The sequence below is a fragment of the Musca autumnalis genome, unplaced genomic scaffold (genome assembly GCF_047663935.1).
Source record: "Musca autumnalis isolate F117 unplaced genomic scaffold, ASM4766393v1 scaffold_2, whole genome shotgun sequence".
Taxonomy (NCBI): domain Eukaryota; kingdom Metazoa; phylum Arthropoda; class Insecta; order Diptera; family Muscidae; genus Musca; species Musca autumnalis.
The window spans coordinates 234,547,725-234,570,666 of NW_027411755.1; positions in this window are offsets into that span (position 1 = coordinate 234,547,725).

The following is a 22,942-nucleotide window of genomic DNA, read 5'->3' on the forward strand; positions in this document are numbered from 1 at the left end:
ATAAATAAATTTTGATTTGTGGAGAACCAATTCCCAGGGGCAGTGGTGTAGGGTATCACATGGTCGGCCCCGTCCGACTGTAGCCTTGGCTTACTTGTTTTTTAATCATTTTTTATTTTATTTGAGTTCCAATGACTGATATCCCAGCAATGGTTGAGAGAATTTCAACCCAAGTCTCCAATATTAAAGAAGACTCTCAGAGCTTCAAACCAGTCCTAATTGCGTTACCAAAAGTTGTCAACCACTAGAGATACAGAACAAAGCGCTCAGCTGTCCGTATGTCCATCTTAACCTTGTAAACACGCTACAGGTTGTAAGTTTGATCGGATCGTCACGAAATTTCAAGTGTTAGTGTTGGTTCCAGAGAGGAAGAAACCATTCATTCGCTTGACTTTTTGGAATACCGCGCCTTTTCATTTCTTCATCCACTTGTATGCTCCATCGAAGCTTAGGCCTGCCGATTCTGCGTGCACCGCCATGTGGCGTGTATTCATACGCCTTTTTAGCGGGTTCATCATCGCTCATTCTCATGATATGGCCTAGCCAACGCAATCGTTGCATCTCGATACGTTTAACTATATGCATGTCTTTGTATAGCTGATAGAGCTCGTGGTTCATACGACGTCGATATTCACCGTCAACGCAAATCGGCCCGTAGATCTTTCGAAGAATTTTCCTCTCAAACACACCAAGCACTGCCTTATCTGCTTGCGCAAGTACCCATGCTTCGGAGCCATACATTAGCACGGGTAGTATCAGCGTTTTGTATAGTGTTATTTTTGTTTGACGAGATGTGGCTTTGTTGTTAAATTGCTTACTTAGACCATATTAGCATCTGTTGGCCAATACAATTCTTCTTCTTATTTCACAACTGATGTTGTTTGTTTTGTTTATGGCAGTGCCGAGGTAAACGAAGTCTTTAACTGCTTCAAAATTGTAGGTACAAACTTCCACAGTTGGTCCGAGCTATATGGACGCTTTGCGCGTCGACACCATCAATTTGGTCTTTTCGCCGTTTACCGCCAGACCCACTTTCGCAGATTCTGCTTCGACCTTCCTAAAGGTATCAGTTACTTCCTTTACTGATCGTCCCATGATGTCTATGTCATCAGCACATGCAAGTAACATGTGGCTATTGGTGTAAATTGTGCCATTTCTTTTGACATTTGCATCTCGTATTACCTTTTCCAGCAAAATGTTGAATAGGTCACACGAAAGGCTGTCTCCTCGTTTGAAACCTCTTTTGGTACAAAATTCTTCGGAGAGGTTCTTTCCAATTTTAACTGAGGACCTAGTATCAGTTAAAGTCATCTTACAAAGCCGGATGAGCTTTGCGGGGATACCAAATTCAGACATTGCGTGGAATACCTTTGAACATAGCGGGCTGTCGAAGGCTGCTTTATAATCGACAAAAAAGTAAAATGTGTCGATCTGCATCTCTTGGGTCTTCTCTAGGATTTGCCGCAGGGTAAATATCTGGTCAATGGTGGACTTGCCAGGTCTAAAGCCACATTGGTATGGTCCAATTATTTCGTTGACCATTGGCTTTAGTCGTTCGCACAATATCCCTGACACTATCTTATAGGCAATAGGGAGAAGACTTATGCCCCTATAGTTTGAGCATACAGTCTTATCTCCTTTCTTGTGAACGGGACATAGGATGCTCAGGTTCCAATCGTCGGGTACGCGTTCTTCCTACCAGATGGTGCTAACTAGCTGATGCATACACCTTATCAGCGCGGCGCCTCCGGTTTTAAACAGTTCAGCTGGTAAGCCATCGGCTCCTGCTGCTTTGTTATACTTCAGCCGGTTGATTGCTGTTTTTACCTCATCTTGGCCGGGCGGTATACATTCTATACGATCTTCTGGGATTGGATCTGTGGTATCATCGTCTTCGCTACTATTGGATACCAGCAGATTGGAGAAATGTTCCTTCCATATCCTAAGCACGCTATCTGTATCTGTTACCAGATTACCTTGCTGGTCTCTACAGGAGGATGTGCCTGTACCAAAGCCATCTGTTTGATGTTTCACTCTTTGGTAGAATTTTCGGACTTCATTCTGGCTCCTGTACATCTCGATTTTTTTACACTCCCGCTTTTCCATTTCTCTCTTTTTCTTGCGGAAAAGACGTTTCTCTTCTCTCCTTTTCTCCCGATATCTCTCTCGTGCGCTACGCGTTGCTACTGATTGTAAAGTAGCTCTATATGCCGCATTTTTCTCTTCGGTAGCAGCACGACACTCCTGGTCATACCATGAATTCCTTTGTGGAGGTCTCTGGAATCCAAGTATGGATTTTGCGGCTGTTTGCATGGAGTGGGCAATATGTTGCCATTGTGTTGTTATGTTATCGGGACAAGGAGTGCTCGCGTTAAGCAATTGGGCTAGTTGAGTGGAATATGCTGTGGCTATCTGTTGTGTTTGCAGCCTATCGATGTCCAACTTCCGCGTTGTGTCTGTTCGTGCTTTATTTGCAACGTTTAGACGGGTACGTACCTTTGCTGCAACAAGGTAGTGGTCCGAATCAATGTTTGCGCCTCGGAACGATCGTACATCCAACACGCTGGATGAATGTCTTCCATCACAACATGATCAATTTGATTACTTGTTTTTTGATCTGGAGACAGCCAGGTGCCCTTATGAATATCGAGATGATTAAATCTGGTACTGCTAACTACCATGTTTTTTGCAGCTGCAAAGCCTATCAGCCTCATACCATTGTCAGATGTTTCACTGTGGAGACTGAATTTTCCGACTGTTGGGCCAAAGATATTCTCCTTTCCAATTTTGGCATTAAAATCGCCTAGAATGATTTTATGGGCCGATTCCGTACAGCGAGGCGAGTCATGTCGCGTCGTCTATCGTCTCTGTGACAAAATTTAAAAAATGCACTACGTACAGCGATAGAAAATAATCGTCGATAAAAGTTATTTTTATTTTTTATTTTATATTTATTCGTTAGTAAAAATGTATGGCGACAGCTAATTTGTTGTCGCCGGAAAATGAACATTTCGGCGACAAAATTTGACGACGTCAGGCGATATTGCCATACGGAATCGAAAAATTGCATTTGACAACGCGACACGACTCGCCTCGCTGTACGGAATCGGCCCATTAATGTCATGGGCAGGGCAACGGTCATAGGTTTCTTCTAAGCGCTCGTAAAATATATCTTTGGTCTGTTCGTCCTTTTCTTCAGTGGGAGCATGAGCGCAAATAAAGCTGATGTTGAAGAATTTAGCTTTTATTCGAATTGCAGCAAGTCTTTCATTCACTGGGGTGAAGCTGGACACCAGATGTTTTAGTCTCCGACTAACTACGAATCCGCAGCCAAACTCATGCTTTACGCCATGGCAGCTATAATACAGTGCGTCACCTTTAGGTGTTGTTGTGACGCCTTTCCCAATCCATCGTATTTCCTGTATGGCAGTAATATCGGCCTTGTACTTTTCAAGTACGTCTGCCAATGCGAAGACTGCACCTTCTCTATAAAGAGTGCGAACATTCCAGGTGCAGATTCGCAGATCATGGTCCTTAAAACCTTTGCGGGGTTCGTCAACTTTAGAGGGGTTTGTTTTTCTTTTCTTTCGTTTTTTCATAGTAGGATGTTTTTTTCTAGGGGAGGGTTACTAACCCGACGCCCAAACCCAAGTTTTTAACGTTCTTATGGGTGAACGCGCGGCACATGTTAGCTCACTACCTTTAACGGGTGTTAAATGCAGTTCCCCAGGTGACACCACGGGGAGGTCAGTGTCCACTTGAGATGAAAGAGGGACCAAGATAAATCCTGGGCTTTGCCATGTTAAAACCGGTCAAGACCGTTGCTTGGTATCATCCATCCCCTACGTCACCCCAAAATTACAATGATGTAAAGTAGGATGGCGTAGCTGAACAAAAAAAAAAAAAAAAAATTCACACTAGTCGCCGATCCAACCTATTTTTTCTATTTTTGGGATTTGAATTGTAATGAAAGCTTTGAAAGGAGACATTTCAACACAAGTGACTAAGTGAAAAAGGCGCTGTGCTATCCCAATTTAAATATTTAGAAGTTTTATTTTAATGACAAATGCCTCTGATTCTATTTGGTGCATTAAAACATTTAAAATGCTAATCCAGAAGACCAGCATAGCTCTAAATCGGTACCAAGTAAGTAATCAAATATAAAACTATAACTATCTGGTGTCGATTGTTCAGGAAAATACAAGTGAGGATTGTTGTATACTGCCGGACGGACAAATTGTCTCCTTGTGATCTTATCTGATGGTTACCATAACGTGTTAGAATGGAGATCACCCCTTGCGATCTTATCTGATGGTTATGTAACGCGTTAGATTGTAGATCACAAACTGAGCGATTTTATTGAATTTTGTTCTAGCTTAAGTGCAAATCGTGAGAAGAAATAGTAGGGCGGTAATAGTTTACAGTTGCATAAAATGGTATATCGAATGTAGTAATTGATGAGTTGTATTACAAGAGTAGTAGAATAAATTATTTACATAGTTGCATTCTGTCAGTTAACTTTAAAATACAATGAATCAATCACATGGGAAATTGGAATATTTACAAACTCACAATGACAAAGGTACAAAACTATGAAAATTGTTACTATTGAAATGTAGAGGGCATGAAAGTGTAATTATTGAAATATGGATTGCCTCAAAACTAATTAGTTATTAATGTTTACCAGTGATATGCTTATGCACAAGGGTACACACTAAAAAAATCCCTCTCTAACATATGTCCCAAATATATTTTGCAGCAAACATAAAATATGTTTGGGTCCTGCAAACAAATATATGTGTGGGTGCAAACAAATTATATGTTTGGGTGCAAACAAATTATAAGTTTGAGTGCATAAGCCACAAAAAAAAACAAACACATGCACCAGTGGGCGCTTTCTGAGAGCAATGGAGCGTAAATGTCAATGTGAAACACATTGAAATGTATGCTCACTTGCTCTCAGCAAGAGCTTTCTGGCTATCTCTAACATATACCCACGTTTATAAATGGTGGTGTTTTATTGAATGGCACAGAAAAAAAGGCAAAAGCACAACAGACACATAGGTACATAAAAAATTCCAAAGAAAGACAAAACAGACTTTAATAAAAGAAAAAACTTAATGAAATAACTTATAAAAGTCGCACTTTTAAAAAGAAAAATTATATAGAAACATCTTTGAACGCTTCTACTTAGTTGTGAAATAAAACACATTTTCTTCAAAGTTCAAATCTTCAGCTGGAAATCGGCATCAAATGATTATATAATGTAATAATTAGATACATCCATATTTAAATATACATATGTATGTATATGAAAAATGAATTGATGTAATTACCAATATTAAATGCGATTTCTTCCTTGTCCAATAACATTTTTCAATTCACCTTTTTGATTCAATTATAAAATTTCACATTATAATATGTATTGGGCATTTAATTTACTAAAAAGCACCATTTCTTAAAGAAAACACAAAACACTGACTTATTCACTCACTTTACCGACTTTACTGAACGATTGTATTTAGAAAACTGAAGAAAAAGAAAAACATTTTCGCTTGTTTGGCCGCATATACACCACCATTTATTATAAAACAGCATTCCGCAGCCGCGAGAGCCCTGCTGTTACTCTCTTTGACAAAAATCCTCTCTTCACCCATAAAAAATATGTTCTAACATAAAAAATATGTTGGTAACCAAACAAATAAAATTGATATGTAACACTATGTTGCAAACATATATTTGTTTGGACACAAAAAAATTATGTTTGGATCCAAACATATATTTGTTTGCAACCAGGCCCAAACAAATATTTGTATGGATCCAAACATGTTTATAACATATATTTTTCTGCGCGTGCTTACTTAAGCTAAAGAAGCAACTGTTAGCCAATAATATTCTTCTTATTTTACAACTGATGTTGTTTGCTGTGCTTATGGCGCACTATGTCGCGAATTCATATTAACTGTGGCCAAAAATAGAAGGAGTTATCGTAGGTGCATCAGTTTTGGTACACGTACCTATTATTGACTTGCAATATCCAGGATAAAAAAACTGGGATGGTCGGTCCACTTTTTGATATAGCCCCCATAGAACCGTAGCTCCCGATTTTGAGTATTTTGAAAGTTTTAGTCACAATGACCAACCGAAATTACTGAAATTTGGTGGTTAGTTTTAGCCAGAGGTAGGAAACATTCCAACAGAAAATTGTGGGTGTAGGTAAACGTACCCCGTAGAACGGTACTTCCCGATTATCGGTATTTTGAAGTTTTTAGCCTCATTATCACACCGAAATGGCTGAATATTGGTATTAAGTCTTCGTTGGGTCTATTAACTTTCCACCAGAAATCTGTCAGTATAGGTCCTCGTCTTCATTTAGCCCCCATAGAACCGTACCTCCCCATTCTCGGTATTTTGAAAGTTGTGGCCTCAATATCCACCCTAAATGATTGAAATTTGGTGTTCAGTCTTTATAGTGTTTGTGATCTTATTGAATACATTAAACTCTTGCCTCTAAATATGAGAATTTTCCTTTAAAAACGTTTTTAACCGATTAATGGTCAAAAACTTAACATTTTTTTAATGGATATTTATAAGAGTCTCTTTTTTAAAGCAAGATTATTACGGACTTAATAAGCTCATATAAATATATGATGATCGGTTCATTCGTTTTCGCACTATAGCAACACCACAAAACGATTTGTTAAAAAAGGTGGTAACCCCTGAGTGAGGTCGTCACTGAAAAAGAGAAATAACATGTTCGTCTGCAAACGTCTGCAGCTGGAACCTTTATACGTTTGAAGTACTCACTTTTCACAACTCAAACAGCAAATAATATCGATATACACTTTTATAATTTTTTTTCCACTCCACTAATTTTAAAATTTATTTCACAGAATCTATGTACTAAGTACCACAGATTTGGGTAGCTGTAAACACATATGATCACTATTTACTTCCAAACTAAATTAAATCCATGTTTATTACATCCGAAACAACTGTAAAAATTTATTTTAGAACGATAAATTACTTTAAATATTAAAATATTGGAGCATAATACAAGTTATTAATTTTTATAAAATAAGGAAAAAAATACATATTTCCAACAATTATCGGATTTGAACCTTCACATGGACAAAACTACTTGACAAATCAATACCATAATTCAAATTCCTTCAAATTGAAATGTTTACTATAAATTCTCATCAATAAATTTGTATTCCATTTTTGGCCACGGTCGTGACACTGTGAGGCGGTGCCGAGGTAATATATGTTACCATATCATGAAACTTTTGTGGAATTTAATGTTTTATCATTCATCACTCTTTAGCGAGTATTAAAAGTTGTTAAAGCCGATAAGGAACATTTCCTTGAGTCTTTTATCAGAAAAGTAAGTCATTGTTAGGAGATAGTAGTCTTATTAATATAATCCAGTGTTTTTTAACTCATAAAAGGATGCAGCAGAATGCAGCGCTGATCATTCAAATACCACCACACAAAAATATTTGTTTATGTAGGGGTGAAAAAATGTGAATCATATTTATGATTTGTTCTTGTTCATTTATAGTGTACGTGAGGGAGAAAGGCAAATAAAATACCCTCAAAATACTGTCTTTGCAAAGAAGAACTTCCTTGCTCTAATGGCTCATGGCGTAAGACACTTAACTATAACTATATTAATATTTTTAAGTAGTATTTTTTTCTTAATTTGGGGCGTTAGTTAATTACACAGTGTTTATTTGTAATTTTTTAATCTTGTTTATTGTCACACATTGCTGGGACATTCCTTCAACTTTATTACAATATTATGCTGGTTTCCAAAACAGAAAGCATCTCTATTTAATTCTGTCAGAAATTCCATTGACCCTCAAAACAAGAATTCAACAAAACAAAAAACTTTTATTGACATTTTCTTCCCACAGCACAATTCCACTTATTACATATCTCACAGCTATAGACGTCGGTGTTGAATTTTCTTATTTTCTTTTTACTCCCCTACTGTTTACCATTCGTACACAAAATAACTGCTAATACATATTATGTTCGCATTCATTTGTTGGCTCTTTTTCCACTTGTCGGTACTTATTTTCCTTCAAATGCGGTTTTTCGTTGTTGCTGTTGTTGTTGTCATTCTCATTGGTGGTACTGTTTTAATAATTTATGTTCTGTTTATCACACACAAAACAACACAGACTTAGAATAAATTCTAACACACACACCGTCACTTACACATTGTGTAAATATTTGCAAACAAGAAAACTTGATATGTTTATACCAAAAATTGTATGCTTATTTGTTGCTATGTACTTATATAAAAAAACACAAATAACAATGACAATAACAAAACAAAGTTTTATTAATTTTTCAAATGATATGGTGTTAGGCGGTAAGGGGAGATTGTCATTTCCGGCCACATAATATTATAATAAGTTGACAACCATATTATGTATGAATTTATGTTTGTTGTTGTATTGTTTTATTTTCAGATTTTTGTCAAAGATTTGTGCAGTTTCTAAGTAGGTTCCCTTGGAAGTAGAAGATATGGTGTAATGATAGTCAAATTCTCTACGAGTCCTTCATGTATTAAAAAAAACAGGGCACTGTTTAAAAATCGATCAACATTTTTATTTAAATGCGGTTAAGAAACATTTTACCGAAGGAAATTATGTTTTTCGTGCTCAAGTCCATCATTATAAAAATACTTCGGTCCTTCATCTAATCATCTAAATACACAATTAACTAAGAAAATACAAACAATTCTGGTATAAAAGTGTGTTCCAATTAACGTTAAGTTGACTTTACTATTATTGTTCCTAATTGACTGGCCAGGCTAATATGGACCATTTTTAGAAAAGTGGGATGTTCTTCCCCCATTGGTGCAAAGAAATTTGGAAAAATACGACCGCGGCTCTCTAAAAAAATTTAAATGATCGTCACACATGTTAGATTATAGTTTTTAGCGTATGAGCCCGAAACAAAGCAGCAATCAACCGTGCGGTCCGGTCTTTCCAAACAAAACGGTTTTCGGTTAACCGACATTTTCATTTTTTTTTAAAAACCGGTTTTCGGTTTTCAAAAATTTTAAAAGCGATTAACCAGTTTAAACCGGTTTTGTAAAATAGGTACAAAATTGCTCGAAATTGATAATTTGCTCGTGAATAAGTTTTCGACACGATTAAAAACCGGCATGACAGGACTCGATCGAAAACGTACCAATGCTATCGATTTTTTCGATAGTAACCGGTAATCGATCAGGTAATCTTCAGGGAATATTATGAAGGTAGACGCCAAAAAATGTGTTTATTTAAAACAAAAACTAAAAGCCAAAATTATAAACGAACAAGTAAAAAAATATCAGTCGGCTTTGCCGAGAGAGAATACCCATAGTCCATTATGGAAGTGAATCTTAGTTTGGGAGTCATATCATTTCGATAGATATCGCGCCCACTAGTCATTTAAGTGGGTCTTCGTATATATTTTGGACTAGTACACCAGGAAGCATGGACTTGTCCACGAAAAACATAATATCGCTTTAAACAGGACCACAACGAACAATATTGGTATACATTTCCAAAGGATCTTCGAACAGATCCTAAACTGCACTTAGGCACAAATGTTGAACTTTTTTGCGGGAGGTACCCTAAGGAGAGGACCAATATGGGCCATTTTAGAAATTAAACTAAATTTGGATAAAATATTAAAAGATCCTAAGTTGGGCCAATTCAAACTGAAACAATGTGTGGACAAAATATGACGAATGCCAAATTTTTACCAAATCGATTGATCAGTTCGAGAGTTATAGTGCTCTCTAGCCACTACATATGGTCCATAGCAATAGTTACAACTTTCGGACTGTTTTATCAAGAAGTATGGACTTGCCCCTAAAAAAACTATTACCGTGGTAATTGAGGCAGCGAATGTTACTTAAAAAAAATCAAAGTGATTCGAGAGAAGGTCTTAAAGTAAACTTATCCGAAATTTTGTGTGGGAGGTACCAGAAGGAGTGGACAAATGTAGTCCACATTTGAACCTGATCTATATCTGGTAGATATATTAGGATGTGTAAAGTAGTGATCAAATCGGTCACTGACTTCAAGAGTTATCGTGCACACCATTTTTCCGAACAGTTTTGAATTTTTGGGGGGGAGGTAACTGAAGGAGTGGGCCGATATGGCTTATCTTCGAACTTAAACTAAGTTTGGACAAAATATTACGAAAGCCAACATTTGGACAGAAGCGGCAGATCCGTTCGAGAGTTATCTTGCGCTTCAACCGCTAGAGACGGTGTCGTAGGGGTTTTGTGCACCCTTCCGGCTATTTTCTCAGGAAGTATGGACGTGCCCATGATGAAACTTGTACCGTCGTATGGGGCAAGTGAGTACAAGTTGCTACAACAAAGATCGAAACTATTCGAGAGCAGGTCGTCAACAGAACCTATCCAAAAATTTGTGTGGGAGCTTTTGGTACCTCCAGATTGGAACGATTGAGTCCATATTGAATAGAACACATCTTCGAACTTAAACTAAGTTTGGACAAAATATTACGAAAGCCAAATTTTGGACCGAATCGGTTGATCCGTTCGAGAGTTATCGTGCGCACCAGCCAGCCAGACAGACGAAGGGACATGGCTAAATTAACTCAAAATTGTCTGAAACACTTTTCGTCCAAACAAACTTGGGGTCTAAAACCATTATTTCACATTTTGCCCATATGGAAGTGTATATAAACGGTGAGCAAAAAAAAAAAAAAAAAAAAAAATGGTGCCAAAATTAATTGCTTTAGCTAAATTATTAGCATTAAAGTAAAAATGTACTTGACAGTCGTAGAGCACATTTGAATTGATAAAATTGTTAACTTATTTTTAGACCTCTAGTAAAGAATTAGGCAGAATATTGTTACGAAAGTAACTGATAGATTTAAGTTGATTTAGACGAATTTCTATTAATTTATGAATTTGAATTGTAACGTAAATTTTCATTAAGCATTTAGTTCATTTAAATCAAACTTACAACAACAATTACTCTATAAGAATTCCAATCACTAATTTTCTTTGTGACTTTGATCTTGTTATTGTTGTACGCCGTCAGTTCTCTCTCTCTCTCTCTCATTTATTTCTGCAACAACAAATATTACTGCAATTAGGAAATTATCGCTAAGTCTTGATTTACACTGTTTACTTAGCTATTGTTGTTGTACTCGTTCTTTTTATTTACTTTGACTATTGGATTATGCTTCTGCATTGTAACCTCTTCTCCTCTCCCTTATTTACTAAAGTGCCCCTTAGTGATAAACACTCACCGGTCAGTCGGTATGTGCGTACATGTGTGTATTTGCCAATTTGTTAGCAGTTCGTCGGAGCATTGTAGAAGCTCCTAGATCAAGGAGACTAGAACAGTCTATGTAGCAACGGGCACATATAAATACGGGGAAGGAAAAGCTGGGAGTGAGTAGTAGTGAATAATCAACCGCGAGATTTAAACCGTAAGTGTAATCTAAAGAGTAACCTGAATAGAGTAAAGCTTTGTGCTACTGGATAAAAGCTGTGTGCTAGTAGAGAAATAAAGTCTTGTGTGAATAACTGAAGTGAATAACGTCAATAAAGCATTGTAGAATCGTAATTGGTGATGATCGTGAAATATTTAGCGGTTGAAATGGACCAAAAAAACAATTCTTATTCGATTTTGTAGCTGCTCTGCATGTCGCAATAATAGCCCGATGGCCTCGAAAATTCGATGATGTTTAGAGGTTTAAATGGACCATAACTTTTGTGTGAAAATTGTGAAAATTTTTTATATACCGGTTATATCATTATTCCTGGAATGTGTCATTCCGTCCACGTAAATAATATTTGGAAGACCACCACTTGCCCTTTCCATTGATGCCAATTATATTGATTTACGCGGTCAGATAACAGAGTAACAGCCTAATATATACAGTTTTTTGTTTGAAGTGTAATCATAAGCACACTAGAGATCGCAATTATAGTTCAATTGTCACGAAATTTTGCACGAGGAAAGGGATTAGGTCGAAGAAGATCCCTACAATTTTGGATGATGATCCGTATTATTTAGCGGGTGAAATGAACCATTACTTTTGTATGAAAAATATACAACTCTTATTTTTGGTCTATATATTTATTCCTGGATGGCGTATACCGGCAAAGTAGCCTACCCATTGAAAAATAAATACTGACATTTTCCCTGATGCAAATTGCAATAATGTGTCCGCTAGATAATAATATATAATGGTTTTGTGTATAGAACCACAATTTCCTCTCATACTACAAATTGTCTCAATCATGACAGATAAATTTTCAGTTCAGTTGTCCAATTGAAGTTTTATACTGATATTGCAGCATGGGGTCGCTTTGCCATCTATTTTATACCCTCAGCCTTTAGGTTAATACAAAATATACAAAATACGAACAAATATGTGCCAGTTTGGAGTCGATTTAGACCTGTTCGTTCATCTGTCTATTTTACTGTCTAGCTGGCTGGTGCGCACGATAACTCCCGAATGGATCTACCGATTCGAACCACTTCGTAATTTTTTGCCCAAACTTAGTTTAATTTCGAATATGGACTATATCGGTTCACTCCTTCGGGCACCTCCCCCACAAAAGTTTAAAATTTTTCTGAAAAATTGTGTGAACGATTGCGAAGTGCGAAATCGATTTGGTCCAAATTTTCCATATATTATTATTCCTTCCAGATATAGATCGGGTAAGACTATATCGGTCGACACCTTCGAGTACCTCCCACACAAATTTGGAAAAGTTAAATTTAAGAGTCATATCCAATCGTTTTGATTTTTTCAGCAGATTGTCTTTGCGGCCCTCTTAACGATGGTACAATTGCAATGGCAAGTCCATGCCTCCAGATATTATGGCCGAAAAGGTCCAAGAAACCCTGAAAATCAAACAAAAAAACTAACAAAAATGGCAAATCCGCAAGATAACTCTTAATGCGGGTTTTCTGATTGGTCCAAACTTTGCACATGCTATTATTTCATCCAGTAATGTATCAGGTTGGAATATGGACTATATCGGTCCCGTCCTTCGAGTACCTCCTACACAAAATTTGGGAAAAGTACAGTTTGAGGACCAGTCTCGGATCTATTTGAATTTTTTGAAGTAGGTTCTTTTCACGGTAACTATTGCAACGATACAATTTTTCCGGAGTAAGTCCATACTTCCTGAGATAATGGTCCAAAATTTCCAAAAATAATAAAAAATAATTCTCAAACTTTTTCAAAAATCAGAAGTTAGCTTACAACAATTGATTTGGTATAGTCTTACATTCCGATACCTACAAAATACAAAATATATAAATTTTTTATACGTCATAATTATTGTGTTTGTTTCTTTTTTGGTCAGCCGACTTATACTATCTTACTTGGTGTGTGATTGAATATTTGTAATAATAATAATTTTGGTATTTATAAATTTGTTTGCATGCAAATTATTTGATTTTCTATTCATTATTAGTTATTTCTATCGGTATAAAATATGTTTATAACAACAATGAACTGAAAATCACAAAACTACGTGCATTACCAAGCATATGTGAGGACGATAGATCTTCAAAAAACCCACAATCAATGAGAATTTTCCAATTTTGGCATATTGTTAAGAATATTATAATTTTTATAATTGTTCCACAAATATCCCAGTAGGGACAAGGAGGCTTATCTTATATCAATGGATTCATGTTATGTCATTTATATGTGACGTATTTTTTATCTTCGAATCCGAAAGGCATGTCCTAAGTTGCCACTTGTAGAGAAGTTTTTCATGGCTGAAATACTCAGGAAAAATCGGCAGCATTACAAAGGGATATTATGCCCCGTTGAAAATTTGATGTGGCCAGGCGTGGGAATCATACCCGGACATTCAGCGTGCAAAGTGGTTTCACATAGCTTGTTGAATCAAGTTCAACAGCATAAACAATGAATTGTCCAATATTGCATTATGTATTTTTAAGAATGAATTAACTTAGTATAATTATCCAATTTTAGTCCTATTTGGCAACCCTTTATCTACAACCGCAGAAAGCTTTTACTCAAATGGATAAAGGGTTCTATTTTTCCAAACGTTTCATCTGTTAAGAAATATATTTTTTACAATAAATTGTTGAGAGATCAGACACTTGCAAAACGAACTCTCAACGGCAAGCAACACTTGCCAATAAACTAAACTTCATTTACCCCCAGTTTTTGTAAAATTTTTTATTCTTCTCACACGAATTGTCAAATTTTGTAGATCGATTTACTCGCTTTAGCGCAAATGTAGAGCGCTGATTTTTAAATGAGGAACCCTTAACGATATATGGAACGGGTATACGAAAAATTAGATGTGTATGTCATCTGGGGGCTGAGCTATGAATGCCTAAATTATTACGAATATACACGAACGAACAAAAATAAGTTACAAAAACTGGGGGTTACTGCCGCAAATCCCTTTCTGTGTTTTTATTCCTTTTTTCATATCTGCCATCTTGGGATTTTATAATTTACAATTGGAGCTAAGAAGCCAAGCTAATTACAGTCCGCTTTCCTATCCGCAGTTTGTTAGCCCAATTGTACATAGCTAATTCCTAGAAGATGTGGTGTAGGGTATCACATGGTCGGCCCCGTCCGACTATAACCTTTGCTTACTTGTTTTTAATATTTTTGTAGAAGACTTATCCGGTCAAAAACAAAACACACCATTTATTAAAACTTGTCAAAATAATTATGCCAGGGACTGTAGTGACCATGTCTCCCGAGTTTCGTTATTTTGAAGGTTTTTGCTATATTATCCTACCGCGATGGCTGAAATTAAATATTTAGTTCTCCTTTGGGATGCAAAACTTTCTCCCAGAAATGTATCGGTACTGTGATGTTTTTAACCTCGTTATAGCATCGAAATGGCTAATATTTGGTACTTAGTCTTCGTTAAGGGTATAAAACTTTCCGCTTGAAATTGGTCGGTACAGGTCAACGTCTTCATGTAGCCCCCATAGAACGGTACCTCGCGATTTTCGGTATTTTAAAGGTCGTGTCCTCAATATCCCGCTGAAATTTGTGAAATATGGTATTAAGGGTTAGCTGCAAAATGTTCCATTTGAAATTTGTCGGTATAGATTCATGTCTATAGAACGATACCTATCGATTTTCGGTATTTTAATGGTTGTAGCCTCATTTCCCCACCGAAATAGCTGGTATTTGGTATTAAGTCTTTGATAGCCCCCATAGAACGGTACCTTCCGATTTTCGGTATTTTTACTTAAATTTAGTATTTAAAATATTTTAGAAGAGATTTGTCTGTATAAGTTCATTAGGCCGGGGCGATTTGAAAACCTTAATGGATCCTTCGCGTTTCTTATTCAGGTTTTTTTTATAAGTTTTTATGGTTTATTTATGTATTTTTACCGACCAAATTTGGTATCACAAAGTACCAAAGTCCTAGTGACAGGTTTATTTTGACAACTAACTTACCGTAAATATTCCACAGCGATAAAAATGATGGCCACATAAAATTTTTCCTTGATGACAAATGTTGGTGATTCTGGCGTAAGTTAGCTAAATAATCGCATTACAGGTGACATTAAGAAGAAATTTGTGATGCTTTGAGATGAAAAAGGGGACCAATCATGGCCTTTGCTTGGTATCTATCATCACCTAACTTTTAAAAATATTCTTAATATCGTCGGTGTCATGCTTAAGTGTTCCATACGCCATTTGCCTGTTTTGGGATAATCGCATTTTAATGTTTTCGTCACAACTGTGTGGAGCTGGATAAAGCAAATATTCATATTTTTGGCTTGAAATGTTAATAAAAGTATATAGAACATATTTGCAAAAATTTAGAGGAATACGTATTGGAATATAAAAGTTATAGAGATTTTTTTAAAAAAAGAATTTTTGTCGATTTGTTCCATATCCGCACTTATGACACAAGTGTGAAATATTGTAAATCACATGGAACAAAGTGACAAACAAATTTTCCATATTTGCCTCAATAAATTGAATACTTCTAAATCGAAAATTAAAATTCTGATTTTTGAAATGTGTGTTTTTAACTTGTAAGTTTTTAAAATATTATTTTTATAACTGAAAAAAGTTTACGCTTTCCCGTCGAGGTATTGATATCTCGGAAACTAGAGCAGATACGAGAAAGCCGACTAGAAATTCAGAAAGAGCATACCGGAAAACCCTAAAAACCACCTGTATCTCAAAAAGTCAAAAATGGCGTATGGAACACTTAAGCATGACACCGACGATATGACAATATTATAATATAATATCTTGAACATAACCGCATATAAAAAATCAAGCCAATGAGCCAACAAGCAACATATGAATGCTTTGCCTGAGACAAGGACTTTTAAATCTGACAAATAAAAATAAAAGAACACGCTTACCAATGATACATCTTAATGTCAACAACATGAGTAACAGCCTTTTTATGTTGCGTATACATACATTGCGGAGTAACCTCTAATGTAAAATAAATTCTAAAACATGCCACATAAACAGCCTTCTCTCGCCCCTGCTATACATACGTAGTACTAAAATTAACATAGTTTTTTTGCGTTTGGCTTTCTTAGATACTGTCACATTGTATTGTATTTGTTTATTTGATTAGCTTCAAGAATTCCCTTTGATGCTGTCAACAACATCATAGCTTGTTCCCAGGCATTGTGAAAATATTTACACATTGCGTGAGATTGAGGAGAACGGATTCTAAAACGAAATACGAAACACCACAAATGTGTGTTTAAATATTTTGTGAATGTACTCATCCATAAAGCAACCACAATTTATACGTACATTCTCAAACTAATTAATCGAGGGTTTTATAGTTCAAATCAGTGGAAGTGTATTTTTTCATTTCATAGAGGAATTTGGAAGAAATATAACTTAAATGAAAAATATTAAGAAAATGTTACCTTAAAAGATTTGCAAAAATTAACAGGCAAACTAATCGATCAACTAATGTACAATATTAATAAATATGTTTATGGCATAAAAACTCGTGAACTATTTGTAGTTTAAATATAATATGTACTTTTTAGTTGACCCTCTACAGGACATTTGTCCTATAAGACGACCTAAAAAATCCATTCCTCTCTATTTGTTGATTTATTTCTCCAATTTGGAATAACGACGCACTTTCCATCTCGTCTTTCACTTGTTTTCTCCATCGAAGCTTTGGCCTTCCAGTTCTGTGTGTACCGCCATCTGGCCCGTATTTTACACCTTTTTAGTGGGTTCATCATCGCTCATTCTTATGGCATGACCTAGCTAACGCACTCAATGTATTGCGATACGTTTAACCATACTGATGCCGTTGTATAGCAGATATAGCTCGTGGTTCATATGACATCGCATATTGGCCCGTAGATCAACGCATATTGGCCCGTAGATTTTTCAAAGAATTTTTCTCTCAAACACACCAAGCACTCACTACCTTTTTTGTTTGCACAAGTAACTACGCTTAGGAACCATAAATTAGCATGGGTAGTATCAGTGTTTTTGTTATTTTTTGTTTGAACAGATGTGGCTTTGTAGCATCTGTTGGCCAATACTATTCTTCTTTTATTTCACAACTGATATTTTTTTGTGTTTATATGTTTCCACAATTGGTCCGTGTTCTGTGGACGCCTTGCGTGTCGATACCATAACCCTTGTCTTTTCGCCGTTTATTGCCAGACCCACTTAGTTATAGTGGTTTAAGTCTGAAAACCACCTCAAAACCAAAAAACTATAACTGAATTTCTCATAATTTTGAAAATAATTATTGAACAAAACAAAAAAACATTATATTTTTGAAAATTATGAGAAATTCAGTTATAGTTTTTTGAGGGGGGTTTCAGACTTAAACCACTATAACTTAGCCATTTGTTAACCGATTTAAACAAATAATAACTTGTTCTAAAGATATTATTCACCCCTTTAAAAGGAGGAAGGATCACAAGAAATCCGTTGTGAAAAAAAGAAGATATGTCCGTTTAAATTTGAAAATCTAAGAAACCCAGATTTTCACTACTTTTAGTGTTATAAAATAATAAAACCGAGTTACACAATCGAAATAAAGGCATTTTTCATCAGAACGCTTGAATAATTTTCTGGACAGATTTTCTAGCACAATGTCATTTATCGACATTTTCCGAAAAGTTTGCACATTCTTAAGGCCAAAACTGCCTGTAGGAGCGTTCCAAAGAGAGAGTTTTCAATTACTGTCTTGGCTACAATTTTTGTCTTTGTGTTGAATCGAAAATCTCAATGGTTTGGCTGTTATATGCCAAAATATCCAAAAAACGTCAATAAAAAACTTAAAGTCAAAATCGGGAGGCTCGATTTTCACGGTAGATATATGGGCCAGTGGACTTTTTTGCTCAGTTCAATCCCAGGAATCAGGAACGCGAAGGGCTCATTAAGGTTTTTTCCTTCCACACAAATAGCCCCACCCTAATGCATACATAATTTTAATTTCAACGTACAATCTGTACGTTATGTTCGGGAATAATACACGATATTGGGGTTTCGTCGCCAAATTTGCCGAATACTAGCATTAGACCATATCCAAAAGAGTAAACATGTGGCACCCACCGACTCCCGACCAAAGTATTGCTGTTCCGAGTACTGTCGAGTCAGGTATTGTCGCCTGAGTATTTCCGAATCGAGTATTGCCGATCTAAATACTGTCGAGCCGACTGTTGCCGCCCGAGCATTTCCGAAGCGAGATTTGTCGATCCGAGTGCTCCCAAGCCGAGTGTTGCCACCCGAGTATTGCAGATCCGAGTATATCCGAATCGAGTATTGCCAAGCCAAGCGTTGCCAACCGAGTATTGCCATTCCAATTATTGTGGGTCCTTGATTCGCCCCTGTTAACGGCTGAGCTAACCTCAACTCTTGATAAAATATTTCGTTATATGCTTTATAATCGACAAAAAGGTGAAAGGTATCGAACTGCCAGTGCTTGTCGCAGGGTAAATGTCTGGTCAATGGTGGATTTGCCAGGTCTAAAGCCGCATTGGTATGGCCCAATAATTTCGTTGACCATAGGCTTTAGTCGTTCGCTCAATAATCCTGACACTATATTATAAACAATATTGAACAAACGTATGTCCCCGTAGTTTGAAAACACAATCGTATCTATCTTCTTGGGGACGTGACACAAAATGCTCAGGTTCCAATCGTCGGGTACTCGTTCTTCCTGCCAGATTGTGGTAACTAGCTGGTTCATACACCTTATCAGGTTGTCGCCTCTGATTTTAACAAGCTCGGCATATAGCCCACTGCCTTCTGCTGGCTTATCATTCGTCAGCCGGTTTATTGCTGTCCTTACCTCACCTTGGCCGGGCGGTATACATTCAATACCATCTTATATGTTTGGATCGTCGATATCTTCGTATTCTTCGCGACTTTTGGAGTTATGCTCTTACCATATCCTGAACACTCTATTTGTATCACTTACCAAATTTCTTTGCTGGTCTCTACAGGAAGGTGTGCCATCAGTTTGATGTTTCACTCTTTGGTAGAATTTTTGTGCTTCATTCTGGCTCCTGAACATCTTGATCTTTTCACATTCAAACTTTTCCATTTCTTTATTTTTTTCGGAATAGATGTTTCTCATTTTCTCCCTATCTCACCCTTGTGCGCAACGTGTTCCTACTGATTGAAGAGTAGCCCTCTATGCCACATTTTTCTGTTCTGTAGCAGTCTCTGGTATCCAAGTATGGATTTTGCGGCTGTTTGCCTGGAGTGGGCAATACTTTGCCACTGCGATGATATGTGATCGGGACGAGGAGTGCTTTGATAAGGCAATTGAGCCAGTTGAGTGGAAAATGCTGGTAGCCACAGCAGTTGTGATTGCAGCTTACCGGTGTCCAACTTCCGTGTTGTCTCTGTTCGTACTTTATTGGCTACGCTTAATTGGGTACGTACCTTTGCTGATCAATTTTTGTGTTTTGATCTGGTCACCGGTCTGCTAACCCTATGAATGTCGAAATGCTTAATTGTGGTTCTGTTAATAACCATGTTTTTGACGCTGTGACGTCTACGAGCCTAATTCCATTGTCAGACGTTTCACTGTGGAGACTGAATTTCTCGACTATTGGGGCAAAGAAATTTCCCATTCCAATATTGGCATTCATATTGCCTAGTATTATGTGAATGTTGTGGACAGAGCAACGGTCATATGATTCTTCTAAATGCTCGTAAAATATATCTTTGGTCTGCTTGTGCTAGTCTTCAGTGGAAGCATGAGTGCAAATAAAACTGATGTTGACAAATTTAGCTTTTATCCGAATTCTAGCAAGTTTTTCATTCTCGAGGGGGATGGGGGGTTTTAACCTCCGACCAACCAAATCCCCAACCCAACTCATGCTTTATGTCATGACAGCTTTTATACAATACGTCACCCACGGTGCTCTTGAGAAGTTTTTGCGAATTCTGAAAGAACAATGTTCATAGATGAAGAAAATAAATAAAAAATCGCTGTCAAATTTCATATTTTTAAGGGTTTTTATACCCTATATATGGAGGGTATAATTAAATTTGTCATTCCGTTTGTAACACATCGAACTATTCATCCAAGACCCTTTAAGGTATATGGTAAATTTCAAATTTCCTTTACAATTACATAGAAAAAAATTAAAACCTTTTTTGGCGAGCACATCAGCCATTTTTGGTACATCGGTTACGAAAAAAATCGTGGTTTCAAATCTGTTCGCGTTCACAAAATTGGATGCTGCACTCAAAAGTTATATGCGGTTTTACTCCCTTGTAAAGGAAAAATATTTAAAAATTCCTATTGTGTTGTAATAAGAACATGTATATATGAATCGTTAGCAGCATTTGATATCTATCCGTAGATGCTAAAATAGTTGCTAAATTTATTGTTATTTTCGCGGAAAATCAAAAAATATTGAAGAAATCTTGGAATAAATTTTATTTATTCTAAATCAGAGGCCAAAAAATCTCTAAACAAGTAAAAAAGGTATCAGTCGGCTTGGCCGACAGAGATATACCCTCAGCCTGTGTATATTGAAACAATTTTTCCCATAAAACGTAGGTATTTAGAGGGTTTTAAAAATGTTGAACGCATGAACCGACAAATATGTTGATTAGATTAAAGAGCAGAAGTTTTGCGGGGGAATTACTTAAAAGAATGGATCGACATTGACCATTATGGAAGTCGATCTCCAGCCACTACATACGTTGCCATAGGGGGTTTTACTCCCTTTGGGCTGTCTGCTTAAGAAGTGTGGTTTTGCCCCAGAAAAAACTTTTACCATCATAATTGAGGCAGCGAATGCAAGTTGCTTCAACAAAAATAAAAGTGATTCGATAGCAGGTCTTAAAGTGAACTTATCCGAAATTTTGTTTGGGAGGTACTGGATGAAGTGGACAAATATAGTCCATATTTGGACCTGATCTATATCTCGTAGATATATTAAGATGTGTTAAGTATGGACCAATTCGGCCACTCCCTTCAAAAGTCACCGTACAAATAATTTTTCCGAATATTTTTGAAATTTTGTGGGGGAGGTACCTGAAGGAGTGGACCGATATGGCTTATCTTCGAACTTAAACTATGTTTGGACAAAATATTACTAAGGCCAAAATTTGGACCCAATCAACAGATCCGTTGGAGAGTTATCTTGCGCTCCAACCACCCCACACGGTGTCATAGGGGTTTTGTGAAACTTTCAAGCTATTTTCTCAGGAAGTTTGGACTTGCCCCTGCTGAAACTTGTACCGTCGTATGGGGGGCAGTGAATACAAGTTGCTAAAATAAAAACCAAAGCGATTCGAGAGCAGGTCCTAAACTGAACTTATCCGAAATTTTGTGTGGGAGGTACCCGAAGGAGTAGACCTATTGAGCCCATATTGGAACCTCATCTAAGTCTGGTACATATTTGACGATGAGCAAAGTATGAACCAAATCGGTTACCCCCTTAAAGAGTTATCGTGCGCACAAATTTTCCGAACTTTTTCGAACTTTTGTGGGGGAGGTACCGGAAGGAGTGGACCGATATAGCCCATCTTCGAACTTAAACTAAGTTTGGGCAAAATATTACGAAAGCCAAAATTTAAACCGAATCGGTTCATCGGTTCGAGAGTTATCGTGCGCTCCAGCCAGCAGGACAGACAGACAGACAGACAGACGGACGGACATAGCTAGATCGACTCCAAATTGTCTGAAACACATTTCGTCCAAACATACTTGGGGTCTAAAACCATTATTTCGATGAGGCACATTTTCATCGTATCAAAGTGTATATACCCTCCTTAGCCTAAAGGCTGAGTGTATAAAAAATAATTTAAAAATACGTACAGAATCTAGACAACGCGTAGAAAAATGTGAGACCAAAATTATAAAGATCGCGTTTATAACTTGCATATTACAGCAACAACAAAGAGCGGAAACTTATTGTTGGAAATTATTTCAAAAATATATTTTTGGTTAAATACGAAAAATTTAAAAATAAATGTTGGGAGTTATTCTATTATTTCGCTAAATTTCGATCCAAATCCTGAAGTATTTTGCTTAAACTTCTACGAGAAAAGTAATTAGTCATCGAGAAAGTATATTTGCTTTCTGTGATAAGCAATAGAAATAAGAAGTAGAGAGTAATATTGAAATTACAATCAAAGAAAAAACATAGAAGTTAAAAACCGTATAATTCGCGAATCCGTTTAAATCGGTTGAGGTGCATGTGCTTTTCGGATACAGGAAGTGCATGTCTATCAATATGCATGGATTTTCCCATGTTTCATTCAGCGGCCAAAGTGTGCCATCAGTTGCATCTTACTATTTAAAAAAACCTTCAAGTGGGCAAAAATTACGCGATGTGCATATGATTATAAGGTGCATCCGATTTCAATGCCTCCTATTAATAATACGTCAATATAAATTATTTTAGACAGATTCGTCAAGAACTGCGGATGTGCC